General features: G+C 43.0%; 1 long non-coding RNA gene across 1 annotated transcript; it reads right to left on the bottom strand.

Moving 5' to 3' along the window:
- Positions 1-13,017: 13,017 nt before the first annotated feature.
- On the bottom strand, positions 13,018-14,195 carry LOC308190033. The gene is made up of 3 exons (XR_013946790.1): positions 14,036-14,195; positions 13,756-13,875; positions 13,018-13,156 (listed from the first exon to the last, which is right to left on the bottom strand). It is a non-coding gene; the product is annotated as an uncharacterized lncRNA (long non-coding RNA).
- Between the last annotated feature and the right edge of the window lie 1,576 nt (positions 14,196-15,771).

The following is a 15,771-nucleotide window of genomic DNA, read 5'->3' as shown; positions in this document are numbered from 1 at the left end:
CTCCAGCTCCTGCAGCCGCTCCAGCTCCTGCAGCCGCTCCAGTTCCAGCTCCTGCAGCTACTCCAGCTCCAGCTCCTGCAGCCGCTCCAGCTCCAGCTCCAGCTCCTGCAGCCGCTCCAGGTCCAGCTCCTGCAGCTACTCCAGCTCCAGCTCCTGCAGCCGCTCCAGCTCCTGCAGCCGCTCCAGTTCCAGCTCCTGCAGCTACTCCAGCTCCAGCTCCTGCAGCCGTTCCAGGTCCAGCTCCTGCAGCCGCTCCAGCTCCTGCAGCCGCTCCAGCTCCAGCTCCTGCAGCTACTCCAGCTCCAGCTCCTGCAGCCGCTCCAGCTCCTGCAGCTGCTCCAGCTCCAGCTCCTGCAGCCGTTCCGGCTCCTGCAGCCGCTCCAGCTCCAGCTCCTGCAGCCGCTCCAGCTCCAGCCCCTGCAGCCGCTCCAGCTCCTGCAGCTGCCCCAGCTCCTGCAGCTGCCCCAGCTCGTGCAGCTGCTCCCACTCCTGTGGCTGGGTCAGAGAAACGAGCTGTAGCAGTGCAAGTTGACCCCGCAGAGTGTATTCCAAGCCCTGTGGCAGACCCTGTGGCTGGGTCAGAGAAACGAGCTGTAGCAGTGCAAGTTGCCCCTGTAGACAAGGTGAAAAAATGGTATAGAGGCTCAGGTCGTTTAAAACGCAGACAGTCTTCTGCTAAGTCTGGGCGAAGTGAAGACGAGGCTGGGCCATCAAAGGTGCAGGAGACTGAAGATGAGGATGAGGATGGCGAAAAATCAACAGTAACTACCCGGACTCCATACCAGCCATCAAAGGTGCAGGAGACTGAAGATGAGGATGAGGATGTCGGAAAATCAACAGTAATTACCCGGACTCTATACCAGCGTGAGCTACGAGATGTGCGAAAAGATTTTGGTCGCTGTATAGGCGAGCAGCTTGTCACCTGGCTGCTCCGGTGCTGGGACACGGGAGCCAATTATGTGGAATTGGAGGGCAAGGAAGCCAGGCGGCTGGGATCCCTTGCTAGGGACGCATGCATTGACAAAGCAATTGGAGATGGAGCACAATCTCGCAGCCTCTGGAGGCGTCTCCTGTCAGCTGTGAAGGAAAGGTATCTCTTCAAGGAAGAACTTGTATGTTTACCAAGCAAATGGACCACCATGGAGAAGGGAATTCAGTACCTGAGGGAATTGGCCGTACGGGAAGTAATTTATAAGGACCTAGATGACGCACAAACATCCACAGATCCAGATGCAGTCCAGTGTACACCACCCATGTGGCGGAAGTTTGTACGGAGTGCCCCATCATCATATGCCAACTCATTGGCAATACTAACCTGGAAAACGGAGGAGAATCCCACAGTGAATGAAGTGACTAAAATACTCCGGCAGTACGAAGGAAATCTCTCCTCTTCCCTAAAGGCCTGTGTCTCAGCTGTGGAGAAACTCTCTGAAGAGGTCCACCAACTTAAAGAGAATTTATCTTCCCCTCCACCTGAACGAACCAGTGTCCACCAGCTAAAAGAGAATGCTTTAGAGAAACTTTCTGAAAAGATCCACCAACTTGAAGAAAGATTATCTTCCCCTTCACCTGAACGAACCAGTGTCCACCAGCTAAAAGAGAATGCTTTGGAGAAACTTTCTGAAAAGATCCACCAACTTGAAGAAAGATTATCTTCCCCTTCACCTGAACGAACTAGTGTTCACCAGCTAAAAGAGAATACCTTGGAGAAACTTTCTGAAGAGATCCACCAACTTAAAGAGAGTTTATTTTCCTCCCCACCTGTACAAACCAGTGTCTCAGCTATTAGGGGTAAACGTTCATCTATGCAAGGAAGACAATATGGTGGGCACACACACCGCGCCACCCTGTGGTTTTACCTACGTGACCATGGAGAGGACATGAGAAAATGGGATGGAAAATCTACTGCGACCCTAGAGGCACGGGTACGTGAATTGCAAAGGAAAACAATTGGGAAAAAGGAGTTCTCTGAAAGGTTTGCTGCTCCAACTTCCAGCAGGCAGTCCTTTAAACACAGAAATGAAGATTCTGACCAGGACTAGAGGGGCCCTGCCTCCAGCCAGGGGGAGGAAAGGGACAATCGAGTTTATTGGACTGTGTGGATTCGATGGCCTGGCACGTCAGACGCACAGAAGTATAAGGCTTTGGTAGACACCGGTGCACAATGTACTCTAATGCCATCAAGCTATAAAGGGCCAGAGCCCATCTGTATTTATGGTGTGACGGGGGGATCCCAGCAGTTAACTGTATTGGAGGCTGAAGTGAGTCTAACCGGTAATGAGTGGCAAAAGCACCGTATTGTGACTGGCCCAGATGCTCCGTGCATCCTTGGCATAGACTATCTTAGAAGAGGATATTTCAAGGACCCAAAAGGGTTCCGCTGGGCTTTTGGCATAGCTGCTTTGGAGACAGAGGACATTAAACAGTTGTCTACCTTGCCTGGTCTCTCAGAGGACCCTTCTGTTGTGGGGTTGCTGAGGGTTGAAGAACAGCAAGTGCCGATCGCTACCACAACTGTGCACCGGCGGCAATATCGCACCAACCGAGACTCCCTGAGTCCCATCCATAAGCTAATTCGTCAACTGGAGAGCCAAGGAGTGATCAGCAAGACTCATTCACCTTTTAATAGTCCCATATGGCCAGTGCGAAAGTCTAATGGTGAGTGGAGACTAACAGTGGACTATCGTGGCCTGAACGAAGTCACGCCACCACTGAGTGCTGCAGTGCCGGACATGCTAGAACTCCAGTATGAACTGGAATCAAAGGCAGCCAAGTGGTATGCCACAATTGATATCGCTAATGCATTTTTCTCCATCCCTCTAGCAGCACAGTGCAGGCCACAGTTTGCTTTCACTTGGAGGGGAGTCCAATATACTTGGAATCGGCTGCCCCAGGGGTGGAAACACAGCCCTACCATTTGCCATGGACTGATCCAGTCTGCGCTGGAGCAGGGGGAAGCTCCTGAACACCTGCAGTACATCGATGACATCATTGTGTGGGGTGACACTGCAGAAGAAGTTTTCGAGAAAGGGAAGAAAATAGTCCAAATCCTTCTGAAGGCCGGTTTTGCCATAAAACAGAATAAAGTTAAAGGACCTGCACGAGAGATCCAGTTTTTAGGAATAAAATGGCAAGATGGACGCCGTCAAATCCCAATGGATGTGATCAACAAAATAACAGCTATGTCTCCACCAACTAGCAAAAAAGAAACACAAACTTTCCTAGGTGTCGTGGGGTTTTGGAGAATGCATATTCCAAATTACAGTCTGATTGTAAACCCGCTCTACCAAGTAACCCGTAAGAAGAATGCTTTTGAATGGGGCCCTGAGCAACGACAAGCCTTTGAACAAATTAAGCAGGAAATAGTTCATGCAGTAGCCCTCGGGCCAGTCCGAACAGGACCAGATGTAAAGAATGTGCTCTACACCGCAGCCGGAGAGAATGGTCCCACCTGGAGCCTCTGGCAGAAAGAACCTGGGGAAACTCGAGGTCGACCCCTGGGGTTTTGGAGTCGGGGATACAGAGGATCTGAAGCCCGCTATACTCCAACTGAAAAGGAGATATTGGCAGCATATGAAGGAGTTCGATCTGCTTCGGAAGTGGTCGGTACTGAAGCGCAGCTCCTCCTGGCACCCCGACTGCCGGTACTAGGCTGGATGTTCAAAGGAAGGGTCCCCTCTACGCATCATGCAACTGATGCTACATGGAGCAAGTGGGTTGCACTGATTACTCAGCGGGCTCGAATAGGAAACCCCAGTCGCCCAGGAATCTTGGAGGTGATTATGGACTGGCCAGAAGGCAAATACTTTGGGATATCACCAGAGGAGGAGGTGGTTCGTGCTGAAGAAGCCCCCCTGTACAACAAGCTACCGGAAAATGAGAAGAAATATGCCTTGTTCACTGACGGGTCCTGTCGTATTGTGGGAAAGCATCGGAGATGGAAAGCTGCTGTATGGAGTCCTACACGACGAGTTGCAGAAGCTGCTGAGGGAGAAGGTGAATCGAGTCAGTTTGCAGAAGTAAAAGCCATTCAGCTGGCTTTAGATATTGCTGAACGAGAAAAGTGGCCAGTTCTCTATCTCTATACTGATTCATGGATGGTAGCAAATGCCCTGTGGGGGTGGTTACAGCAATGGAAGCAGAACAACTGGCAGCGCAGGGGCAAGCCCATCTGGGCTGCGGCATTGTGGCAAGATATTGCTGCCCGGGTAGAGAACCTGGTTGTAAAGGTACGCCATGTAGATGCTCATGTGCCCAAGAATCGGGCTACTGAAGAACACCAAAACAACCAGCAGGTGGATCAGGCTGCTAAGATTGAAGTGGCTCAGGTGGACCTGGACTGGCAACATAAAGGTGAATTATTTATAGCCCGATGGGCCCATGACACCTCAGGCCATCAAGGTAGAGATGCAACCTACAGATGGGCTCGTGATCGAGGGGTGGACCTGACCATGGACACTATAGCACAGGTTATTCATGACTGTGAAACATGTGCTGCAATCAAGCAAGCCAAACGGTCAAAACCTCTTTGGTATGGAGGACGATGGCTGAAATATAAATATGGAGAGGCCTGGCAGATTGATTACATCACACTCCCTCAAACCCGCAACGGCAAGCGCCACGTACTTACAATGGTGGAAGCAACCACCGGATGGCTGGAAACATATCCTGTGCCCCATGCCACCGCCCGGAACACTATCCTGGGCCTTGAAAAGCAAGTCTTATGGCGACATGGCACCCCAGAGAGAATTGAGTCAGACAACGGGACTCATTTCCGAAACAACCTTATAGACACTTGGGCCAAAGAACATGGTATTGAGTGGGTGTATCACATCCCCTATCATGCACCAGCCTCTGGAAAAGTTGAACGATACAATGGACTGTTGAAGACTACACTGAAAGCAATGGGTGCTGGGACATTCAAAAATTGGGATACACATTTGGCAAAGGCCACCTGGTTAGTCAATACCAGGGGATCTGCCAACCGAGCTGGACCTGCCCAATCAAACCTGTTACGCACTGTAGAAGGGGATAAAGTTCCTGTAGTGCACGTAAGAAACATGCTGGGTAAAACAGTCTGGGCTACTCCTGCCTCAGGAAAAGGCAAACCCATTCGTGGAATTGCTTTTGCTCAGGGACCTGGATGCACTTGGTGGGTAATGCAAAAGAATGGGGAGGTCCGGTGTGTACCTCAAGGGGATTTGATACTGGGTGAGAATAGCCCATGAGTTGAATTGTAGTATGTTAATTATTATATAATAATGTATGTCATCACTACCATGATTGCTATATATCATAGATGAAAATGGTGATTAATTAGAATGTATTGGACAGAGTGTAACCTGAGCATGACATAAATGGTATGGAATAAGGGGTGGATATCTGTCCTGGTTCCAGTTAGGACAGAGTTAAGTAGCTCATAGTAGCTGGTAGGGTGCTATGTTTTGGATTAGGATGAGAAGAGCGCTGATAACATGCTGATGTTTTAATTGTTGCAGAGCAGTGTTTACACCAGGCCAAGGACTTTTCGGCTTCTTGCTCTGTCCTGCCAGCGAGCAGGCTGGGGGTGCAGCAGGAGCTGGGAGGGGACAGACCCAGGACAGCTGACCCAAACTGGCCAAAGGGGTATTCCATACCATCTGACGTCATGCTAAACAATATATAGGGGTGGCTGGCCGGGGTGGGGGGGCCGGCTGCTCGGGAATAGGCTGGGCATCGGTCAGCGGGTGGTGAGCAATTGCATTGTGCATCACTTGTTTTCTTACACATTATTATTGTTAATACTATTACCATTATCACTATTATTATTATTATTGTTATTATTATTTTCCTGTCTTAATAAACTGTCTTTATCTCAACTCACAGGCTTCACTTTCCCGTTTCTCTCCCCCCATCCCAGAGAGGGAGGGGGGAGGGTGAGCGAACGGCTGTGTGGTGTTTAGCTGCCAGCCGGGTTAAACCACAACAATTTCTTTCACATATCTGTGATTTTGTGGTATTTCTGTCTATCTCAACGAGAGAGTGAATAAATTTAATGTTCTCTTGCATTGTAAAGGTTTTGGGACGAGGGCCCAAAACGAGTCCTAGCATCCAATCCAGGTGTTGCTTTTGGAGCTTCTCCAGGTTGATTCTTGATGCAGCAATCAGGATGGTCACTGTCACAATAGAATATTTGAAGTCTCTGTTGGATTAATGGCTTGTTGAATTCACCCTGGCTTAAAACTTCTAAGTGTAGACAGGGCTTTGCAGTATCCCACCCAAGTTGGCATGTTCTTCCCACGGCAGTTAAATAGCTGTACAAGAAGCCAACTTTTCTTTAAACATCTTCTATAATTATTTTGTATGAGGTCTCTGTTGCCTGAAAGATCCTCTCTCATTCTTCCATTATTTTTTTTACACCCTCTCTTTTTTTCCTGACATATTGTGTGTAATGGATGCAGACCAGACCAGAACAGGAAGCTTCTTTTGCATGTCTCCAGCCAGACTCAGCATACCCCCCATCAGATTGCAAGAGGTTGGATCCCCCACATGGGTGTATTAATAATGCTATGAAGGGAAAGCTCTGTATTGCTCTGACATACAATACAAAGGAACCTTGGCACATCAGGAAGTGGAAAGGCAGTTTTGGCACCAGCCTTGGTAAAAGCAGGTCACACTGCTGTCTGTAGCTCAGCCTCATACCCAGACAGTTAAGACCTGAAATCATATCTGTATTTGTCTGGCTAGAGCTTCAGGCACACAGTGTGTTTTATGTGGATGAAATTAGAGGCATGGATAACAAGCAACTGCTTGGGATGTGCTCACCTCAATACTTCTGTCATTTGCAAAAGCTGGGCAAAAACTTCTCCCATCAGCTCTGCAGCTTTCAAAGAAGAGAACCCTGGCTTACATCAATCCGATAGAAAAGAGGTTAAAGCCTTTTAACTAGACCCTCAGTAGTTTTACATATGCAAATGTGTCCGTATTAGACACTTGCCATCCCATCACAACCCACTGTTCTCAAACATGTTATGCTTTTTAGTGGCTGTTGTAACAGCTTTGTGAAGTAGGCTGATAGTCTTTTTTTTTTTTTCTTTTTTTTTTTCTGACAAAAAGAACATTTTAAAAGTGCCTGTGAACCTAAAGGTGTGAGCTTGGGAAGGGTATAACAATGTCTGTGCATATAAATGTCACTGAAATTTTGGGGAGTTAGGAAATAAGGGAATAAGGCAATGCAGTCCTTTACTAAAATTCAAGATAAAACTGGGTTTTATTTAAATAACACTCATTGGCAGAATTCTTTAATACATGTTGTATGTTTATCTATGTGTGCATGTCCATATGTAGGTGTACCTGCATGCCAAAAGTTATACCACCCTTCATTCAGTGAATCCCAAACTTTTCATACTGCTGTCAGTGTTCAGAATTTCTCTTTGACTAACAGATATCCTTATTACTGGCATTTAATTCAGAAAAATACTAGTGAGGTAGTAAAAACGAGTGACAAGCTGCAAACCACTCACCATGGTCTGGAAGACTGTTGGTGGTTTATAGATGACAAGTTAGATTTCCTTAATCTAAGCTATAATTATCCACACAAATACTAGCTTTCAAAGCTAAATAATGGATTTTCTTTCACTTTGACTTTAGAAAGTTTGGTTAGAAATTATACTTCTTAGTAAAATTTTTATTTGAAGAAACTTTTGAAAGTGCTTTTCTTTTTTTTTAAAAAAAAAATATTTATTTTTAGTTGGCAGCCTTTATAAGAGTCAAATGTTGGTAATTAAACCAAAAACGTTCTGTTTCATTTCAGGATGTTGACTAGAAAGGGGATTTTTCAAAGCTCCCACCATAAATATTTATTGAGAAGACATTGCTTTTTCAGCTGAAGAGCCAAGGACCCTTATTCTGATGAAGCTGTTTCATTTCTAGTAGGATGATCTTATATTAAGCCTCCGCATTGTCAGGATCGAATAACTCATCAGTGACCAAGCGAACAGAAACACACAGCTGCAGCACTCGGCACTGGTGCAGCCTCTCCTCAGGTACTGTGTGCAGGTTTGAGCACAAAAATATGAAACTATTAGAGAGCATCCAAAGGAGGGCTACAAAGATGTTGAAGGGTTTAGAGGGGAAGACATAAAAGGAGCAGCTGAGGTCTCTTGGTTTGTTCAGCCCAGAGCAGGGCAGGCCGAGGGGAGGCCTCATGGCGGCCTGCAGCTCCCTCACGAGGGGAGCGGAGGGGCAGGCGCTGAGCTCTGCTCTCTGGGGACAGCGACAGGACCCGAGGGAACGGCATGGAGCTGGGACAGGGGAGGGTCAGGCTGGGTGTTAGGGAAAGGTTCTGCACCCAGAAGTGGTCGGGCACTGGGACAGGCTGCCCAGGGCAGTGGGAACGGCACTGAGCTGCCGGAGTTCAAGAAACATTTGGACAATGCTCTCAAACATACGGTCTGGTTTTTGGGTGGTCCTGTGTGGAGCCAGGGGTTGGACTTAGTGATCCGTTTGAGTCCCTTCCAATTCAGGATATTCTGTGATTCTGTGGTTCTGTGAGTACTCTTTAGCTGACCTGAATGACATGCTATGGCCTATGTGGAGGTAGGGAAGTACAGCTCTCCTTCAGTACGTTGCTAGCTGGTCAAAGAAATTGATGTCTCAGCTCATATCTTACTTGAAAGTTTGGATAAGTCACGAAATCCTTGTAGGGCAGAGATGAATGTAGTAGTCTCTGCTTTAAAGAGCCGTGCAAGTGTAGGCATAGTGGTGAAAGATTCAGAATTTCTGGGGATGGGAATTGTATGATTTTCTGGCATTTGATACTTGTGGATACACCACCTTAGTATAGCACCTCTGAATTGATGTTTTGAGAATCCCTTCTGTAAAAGCTGCTGTGAAATGCAGGTGGAAGACAGAAGCGGGATAACATATTTCTTTTTCTTTTCTCTCTGGACACAGTGAGCTGTGTATTAGAAACAAAGTTCCTCTGACCCAAGCAGCCACACTTCCACAAAACTTTGGTCCCATCAGAGCTATTCTATCCACAGGAGAAGCACAGCAATGAAAACTCCCCCTGCCTGAAGGGCAGAAACAAGAAGAATTTATAACCCATCACAAATAAAGCCCTTTTCGCTTTGCTGGCTTACATGTGTTTTTCATCACAGAAGATTCATCAAATGGCACATTTCATGGCATAGTTTCTCAGTCCAAGGGAAACCACGTTTAATGTACTGTATTAAATAAAGTGTTTCTCTGACTCAGATTTCTCTTTCTTTCCAGTCCATGCCAGTTGGCATGGGCTGGGTACTAGAAGTCAGATGGGCAAAGCATGTTCATGTTGTAATAACAACCTTTCTTAAGAGCTACTCCAAACTTGACAAGCCCCAGAATGAACCTTCTTCAAGGTCTGGAATGTGGGGTTAATTTTTCCTTTCTCTAAATTAGAATAATCATTTTTTTTAATTTTTTTTTCTTCCACTTGTCCTACTTTTTCTTCTCTTTTTTTTTTTTTTTTTCTTATTTCACTGTATTATTTTACCCTAATTATGGAATATTATTAGAATACTGGACTACTAATACATTTGAGCTACAGAAGCTGATCCTGCCTTTAAACTGAGTAGAAACATGCTGAAAACAAGTAAGGCTTGAGTCTAGACTTTATGCTTTCATCTGAGTGTACAAGTCACATTTATAATTGGTGAGAAAAAACAGAAAAAAAAGTTCATTACATTCATCATATTTCTCTGAACATTTATATTTAAATATTGTCAAACTTAAAGAAAAACAATATTTATGCCTGTTATTTTTGAGATCAAATCTGCTAGTGAATATTTTCAAAGTTATTTTCTTTCTTTAACAAAAGCAAGACCCAGTGATTAAACTTGTTCAGTGAGAAACTCTCTGCCACAGAAGCTATCATTGTAAATAGGTAAGACAGATGAAAGAACCATTATCCTCATTAAATAGTTGTATCTTACAAAAATTAAGATCTTTCACATTGCCACAAGGACTGTAAGCCAAGAACTCAAGCCTAACCTAATTTGTCTGAGGCCTTACCTATCCCTAAAATAATATATTTCTAAAACAAAATATTTCTGGGAGTAGTTTAAAGTATCACCTGCAGTATTTCTCCCATAATTATGTCCAGATTTGTCATGCCGGTTCTGTGAAATAAAACACAAAACAGATATCTACACGTTCAGGACAGTGCAACAGCCTTTGCATATTTTATTTCTTCACAGCTCACACATACCAACATGCACACATGTATACTTACCTCAATGAGAGAGGAAGATAAGGCAGACAAGATGATGGGTTTGGTACCATGAACCACAGGTTTGGATCTAGAAGCAGTTTCTAAACTTCTGTTGGCTCTTCAGTTTTAAACATTTGTGATTATAAAAGTTTAAACAGCTCTGTAATTTTAAATATCCATGACTTCTGTGACATTTCTACAATACCTAACAAAAGGGGACCCTCCTCCTGGTTAAGGCCTTTAGGTCCAATTGCAATGCAAATAATGAGTTACTTGAACAATGCTGACTGACTTTTCCTTGGGAAGATGCCATGAGGAATAGTTGCTTGTGATAATTCCTTTTGCAATGTCAATCATGAGCTCTTCTAAGTGAGAAACAACAGCAAACAATGTCCTGTAAAGGAAGGTGGTGGTTGGTTTCTCCAGCCAACATAACCCCCCACGATAACAAAAAATATGAGCACAGAGGTGTTATTGTACAAGTGCTCGGGGCCCGTGTGTGGCCATGGCCACCTCAGTAAGACTTTCCACTAAGTCTGAAGCTGGGGGTGTGTGTGGTTTGCTTGAATAATGGAGTGTCCGTGGAGTGAGGTGGTGATTAACTAATCTTGGGTGTGTCTTCCAAGTCAATGAGTACTCAAAGGAGAGACATGCAGGGAGGAGGGAATGCGAGCCAACTGAAGACGAGCAGAAAGGAAGGATTTCAGCAAGATATAAAACTAAATTATCAGCATGTTCCCTTCTGGCTTTAAAATGGCATCTCTCTGCGATGGGTAGAAGAACAATGTAAAGGCTATTTAAAGATGTTTAGCTGATCCTGTCACACCTCCTGGCGTTTATTTGGTACTTCTCCCTTTATATCTTCGTTTGGTAGATAAACTGCTGGTCTACAGTGCGGTGATCTAACTGGAAACCCTTGACATTTGTTCTCATTTAGACACTGTAGAGTGTTCTGAGAAGAGTTGCTGGAAAAATGAGAGCAGTTTTTTTAGGGCAAAACTTACAAATAAAGTACACATCAGTGTTACTTTCCCTTAAGTGTCCCTTTTGGAAAATATTTTCTGAAGAAAAATTGAAGCTCCAGTCTACATATACTTTTCCATCTTGAGTTCAGTCAGTTAACATTGTCCTTTTCCAATTAAACATACTGGTGTTTGTTATGTTTTGTTTCATTTTGATTCCCACCAGGATCATAGCAGTATTCAAATCACAAGAGACATCAGGCAGACATCTAGTCTTAAATCAATAAACACCTTTTTCCTCTTTTTGTTTGTTCGTTTGTTTCCTTCTAGGTTGAAAAGCTTGTATTTCATCAAAGGAGCATTCAGAAAATATTTACCTGAAAAATAGCTCTCTCTGAATCCAGGTCATTCTTTTTTTTTTTTTTTTTTTCCAAAAAATAAAACATACAAAAATTTGTGTAATTAGCTGACCTTTAAGTCTCTCGCTGCATCATTTCATAAATCTTGTAATGATGTTCATATTTTAAGTCAATTAGTGCATGGTTTAACATGCATATATTTAGGTATTAAAAAGTAGGAGTCTATGCATGCTGGGTGTTTGGATTTTTCTTTATAACTGTTGTAAATCAAAAGCAGGATTCAGTTACCTAAATATACGCATCCATTGATATATTTGATGTATACCTCATGTAGAGATCCAGTGTACCTTTATCCAAGACATTTCATCTGAGGGTAGGTATGACATGGGACAGAAAGACCTAGACCCATGAAGACCCATGTCATCTACCTGGACTTCTGTAAAGGCCTCTGACATGGTCTCATATGACATCATGATCTTCAAAATGGAGAGAGATGGATTTGATTGGTGGACCATTCCATGTATGAGGAATTGGCTTGAAGGTCTCACCTAGCAAGTGGTGGTCAATGGCTCTATGTCCAAGTGGAGGCCCATGACGAGTGGTGTCCCTCAGGGGTCTGTCCTGGGACTGCTGCTGTTTAATATCTTTTATCAACAACATAGACAATGGGATCAAGTGCACCCTCAGCAAATTTGCATATGACACCAAGCTGAGTGGTGCAGTTGATACAACAGAAGGAAGGGATGCCATCCAAAGGGACCTGGACATGTTAGATAAGTGGGCCCATGTGAAACTAATGAGGTTCAACAGGTCAAAGTGCAAGGTGTTGTACCTTAATTAATCTTTTTTTTTCTTCCTCTATCCCTTTCTCCTTTCCACCAACATGGTCACCTAAAGAACAGGTTAGCTGCCTGAATATTGGCATCTAAATTGAATTTCACCCTAAACTTTCAAAACTGAGAAAAGATAGAGATTTGTCTCAGACTAATTTTCATCATTTGCTTTGTCATAAAGTTTGTGCACCATATTTTATACTTTAATTTCATCCAGGATAAATGGCTATAAGATGCAATCTATAGTCAACTGGAATGGAGTATGAATATTTTGCTAAACTTTTCTAGGTGATGTTACATAAAGATAATTAAAAAAAATTAAAAAAAAAAAAAAGAAGAACAACCAAACAAGAAACAACTTCTTCAAGACAGAAGCTCCTCAAGAATCTCTCCTGATCACCACAACCTTTCAAAGATAATCAAGAGTGGCCTTGCAATGTCAACTGCCTACTTCAGCACTCATGGGGGTAATGCATAATGAACCCTTCTTGTAAAAACTATGGTGTAAAAGAAGATAGTGCTTGCCCAGATCTTTGCTTGCAATAAGGCCAAGCTTCCAGACTCAGGAGCACAGGGAGGTTTCCACTTCCAACAATTTAGATCTAGCCATTATGATTCATTAGTTAATTAGTTAGCCATCCTTGTTAATATAAAAGCAGTACTACCCTCAACTGGGCAGAAGGTGTGCCAAGAAATTTATAATTTCATAGGTCTGGTCAGTAGCCTATTCTTCTAATTCTTCTGGCTGAACCACAGCTATCTTCTTCCTTTCTGATGATAAAAAGGACAGATTCCCCTTAGCACCGTTGTTGCAGTTACTCCCCTGAGTCCCTATGAAGTAGAAGGACTTGCTCAGTCCCATCCAGGATGAACTTAACAGTATGAGTTTTAATTATTTTCCTATTCGTAGCTCAAGTGTTAAGTAACATAGCCATCAGCAAGGAGATCAGTTTTATCTGAGTGCATTTTATGCTAAGCTTACAAAACAACAACAAAAAGAAACAAACATTTCTATAATCCCATTAATCTGGAGATAACAAGGAAAGTCAATTCAATTTGCAAAGAGTCATGAAGAAATGTTTCTGGGATTTTTTGAAGTGATGAGAGAGCTGGGATGTCAACTTCAGTTTTTGGTTATCTAACTTTGATAGGTTCCTATGAAAATCCCACCCACTGAGCCTGCAGAATTATGGTGAGGTTTTCCAACTAATCCTAGCAGAACATGTGCCTAAACCCCACTTATATCCAATGTCAATTAGATATACTATTTCCTTTGAAAATCCCAGCTGACATCCATGGCTACATATATATAGTCTACCGTCAATCAACCACTTATAAAATATTAGTATGAAAAAGAAAGCAAACTTTACAGGTTGTCTTGTGGTTTCTTTCGTTCAGAAAAGATCCAGGACTGTGACTTCTTGGAGCAACCAGGATTTGAGAAGAAATCAAAGAGAACGCACTCCATAGGAAAATTGTATGTGTAGTCTCTGGAGAAGAGAAAAAAAAATAAAAATAGCTCTGAGTTGTAAATCAGCAGCCTTTGCCTTACTTGACAAAACACCTCAGTACTCTGAAGAATAACAAGAAAGTGAAGTGCACTCTCTTTTTCTATTTTCTTCCTTTGCTTTTTTTCTCCCTTCTTTTTACCTTTACAACTCTTCCTCTCTTTCTCCTTTACCCTCTTTCACGGCTTTTATATCACAAAGGCTGATGATATGTCTGCAGTTGTTTCTGGTAAGAGTCTAAAACAAGATCTGTTTCAGGACCACTGCTATTTACATGACCATCAGTCATGCAAGAAGTAAGAAGAGCACACACAAGACCTATTTACAGGAAGGAGAGTCTAATATTTGAAATAGCTAAATGCTGAAAGAGAGCAGGTGTCCCTTCAGCTCTGGCACCTGGACTGACCACATAAGTAATTAATTACTGGAAGGTGAAATTGAAGGCAATTAATGCCCTCCTAGCTCATCATTACTGCAACTGGAAATCTGTGATACTGGGCTGGAGCCTGAAGAAGTCAGCATACCAGCTGTTTAGAATGTAAACACTAAAAACTGTGTGACATTTCTACAAATGTGTAAAAGCAGTGAAAAAGCAAATATAACAATGAGATATGAGCTCCAGTGATTAATTTGATTCAGTACAGCACAACCATTTTCCTTGCACAGCTGAGTTTAGGGAAAGCCTTCCAATAAGCGCTTGAAAATTCAGTTGTTGTGGGCTTGCAATATAAAACAAAACAAAATAATTAAAATAATGAGAAAATCCAAACATTTAATTGATTTGATATGAAGACATTTTGGTGGAGGGGAGGGAGGACTTCTTGGAGTTAGCTGAAAAAAATAAAGTTGAAATGAATAGACTAAATCTATGACTTGGTAATGATATTCATGTTTTCATTTATTAATCCATGATATCAAGCGTAGAAGCTCAGAATTCAGCAATGGACAAGAAAACACATTTTCTCTGCCCAGAAAAGAAAAATAAATAAATAAATCAGTGCCAACAGACAAGACAGGAGAGTGATGAAAAAAAAATAAAATAAAATGTTACCCTGGAATGGATCTGGAATTAGATCCAGAAGCTTTAAAGATATTCTTATATCTTTTATGTTTGCTTGCTTGTTTGTTTTTAAGAAGATGCTAATTCCTTGAAAAAAATATTTTTTACAAAAATAAAAAAGCAACAGATCAGTATCAGTTAAAATTTCATTGGGGTGTTTTCTTGGGGGGGAAGGTAGGGAGAGAGCAAATAATTTGGGGGAAAGGCCATGCAGATAATGAAAGTGGTTTGTATTTGAAAACACAGTTAGCTATGGGAGATACATGTTCAAGTTCTTCATCAGCTCATCGGCAATGAGGAAGGCAAAGACTAGGATACAGGTCATGCCCCCCCTCCAATCATGAGAGAATGTCCTGACCACCAAAACACATCATTAGGCTCTCCTTATTAGCTATATAATTACTCATAAAATGGAAAAGCTCCAACGGGAGAAACTGAGAGAGAAAAACAAACAAACAAAATTCTTCAGTTCATCTTTTGGAGAAATAACCTGAAAGACTGGGGAATCTTCTCTATATTCATTCAGGCAGATCAAGGATTTGAACCTAAGCTCCCATTCTTGAGAGCATCCTAATTAGCTTTTCTGGGATCCATGATTTTCTCTTTTCTCTGTCTCTCTGTTCATCATTTTTTGTTATGTTTTCTTTTCTGTAAACTTCTTCTAACCTGGCATGAAAGTGAGTTCTCAGTTTGTCAATGCTTTTTTGCCAATGTCTAGTATAATAGATTATTCATGAAAGATTGGGTCTGAATCTGAATCTCCATCATTTCAGTTCTTATCTCAAAGCTGCTTGTGACCACTATTATGTGATGTGTTT

Source organism: Anser brachyrhynchus, assembly GCF_964034855.1.
Source record: "Anser brachyrhynchus genome assembly, chromosome: 2".
Classification (NCBI taxonomy): domain Eukaryota; kingdom Metazoa; phylum Chordata; class Aves; order Anseriformes; family Anatidae; genus Anser; species Anser brachyrhynchus.
This window is presented reverse-complemented; position numbering and strand designations above follow the sequence as displayed.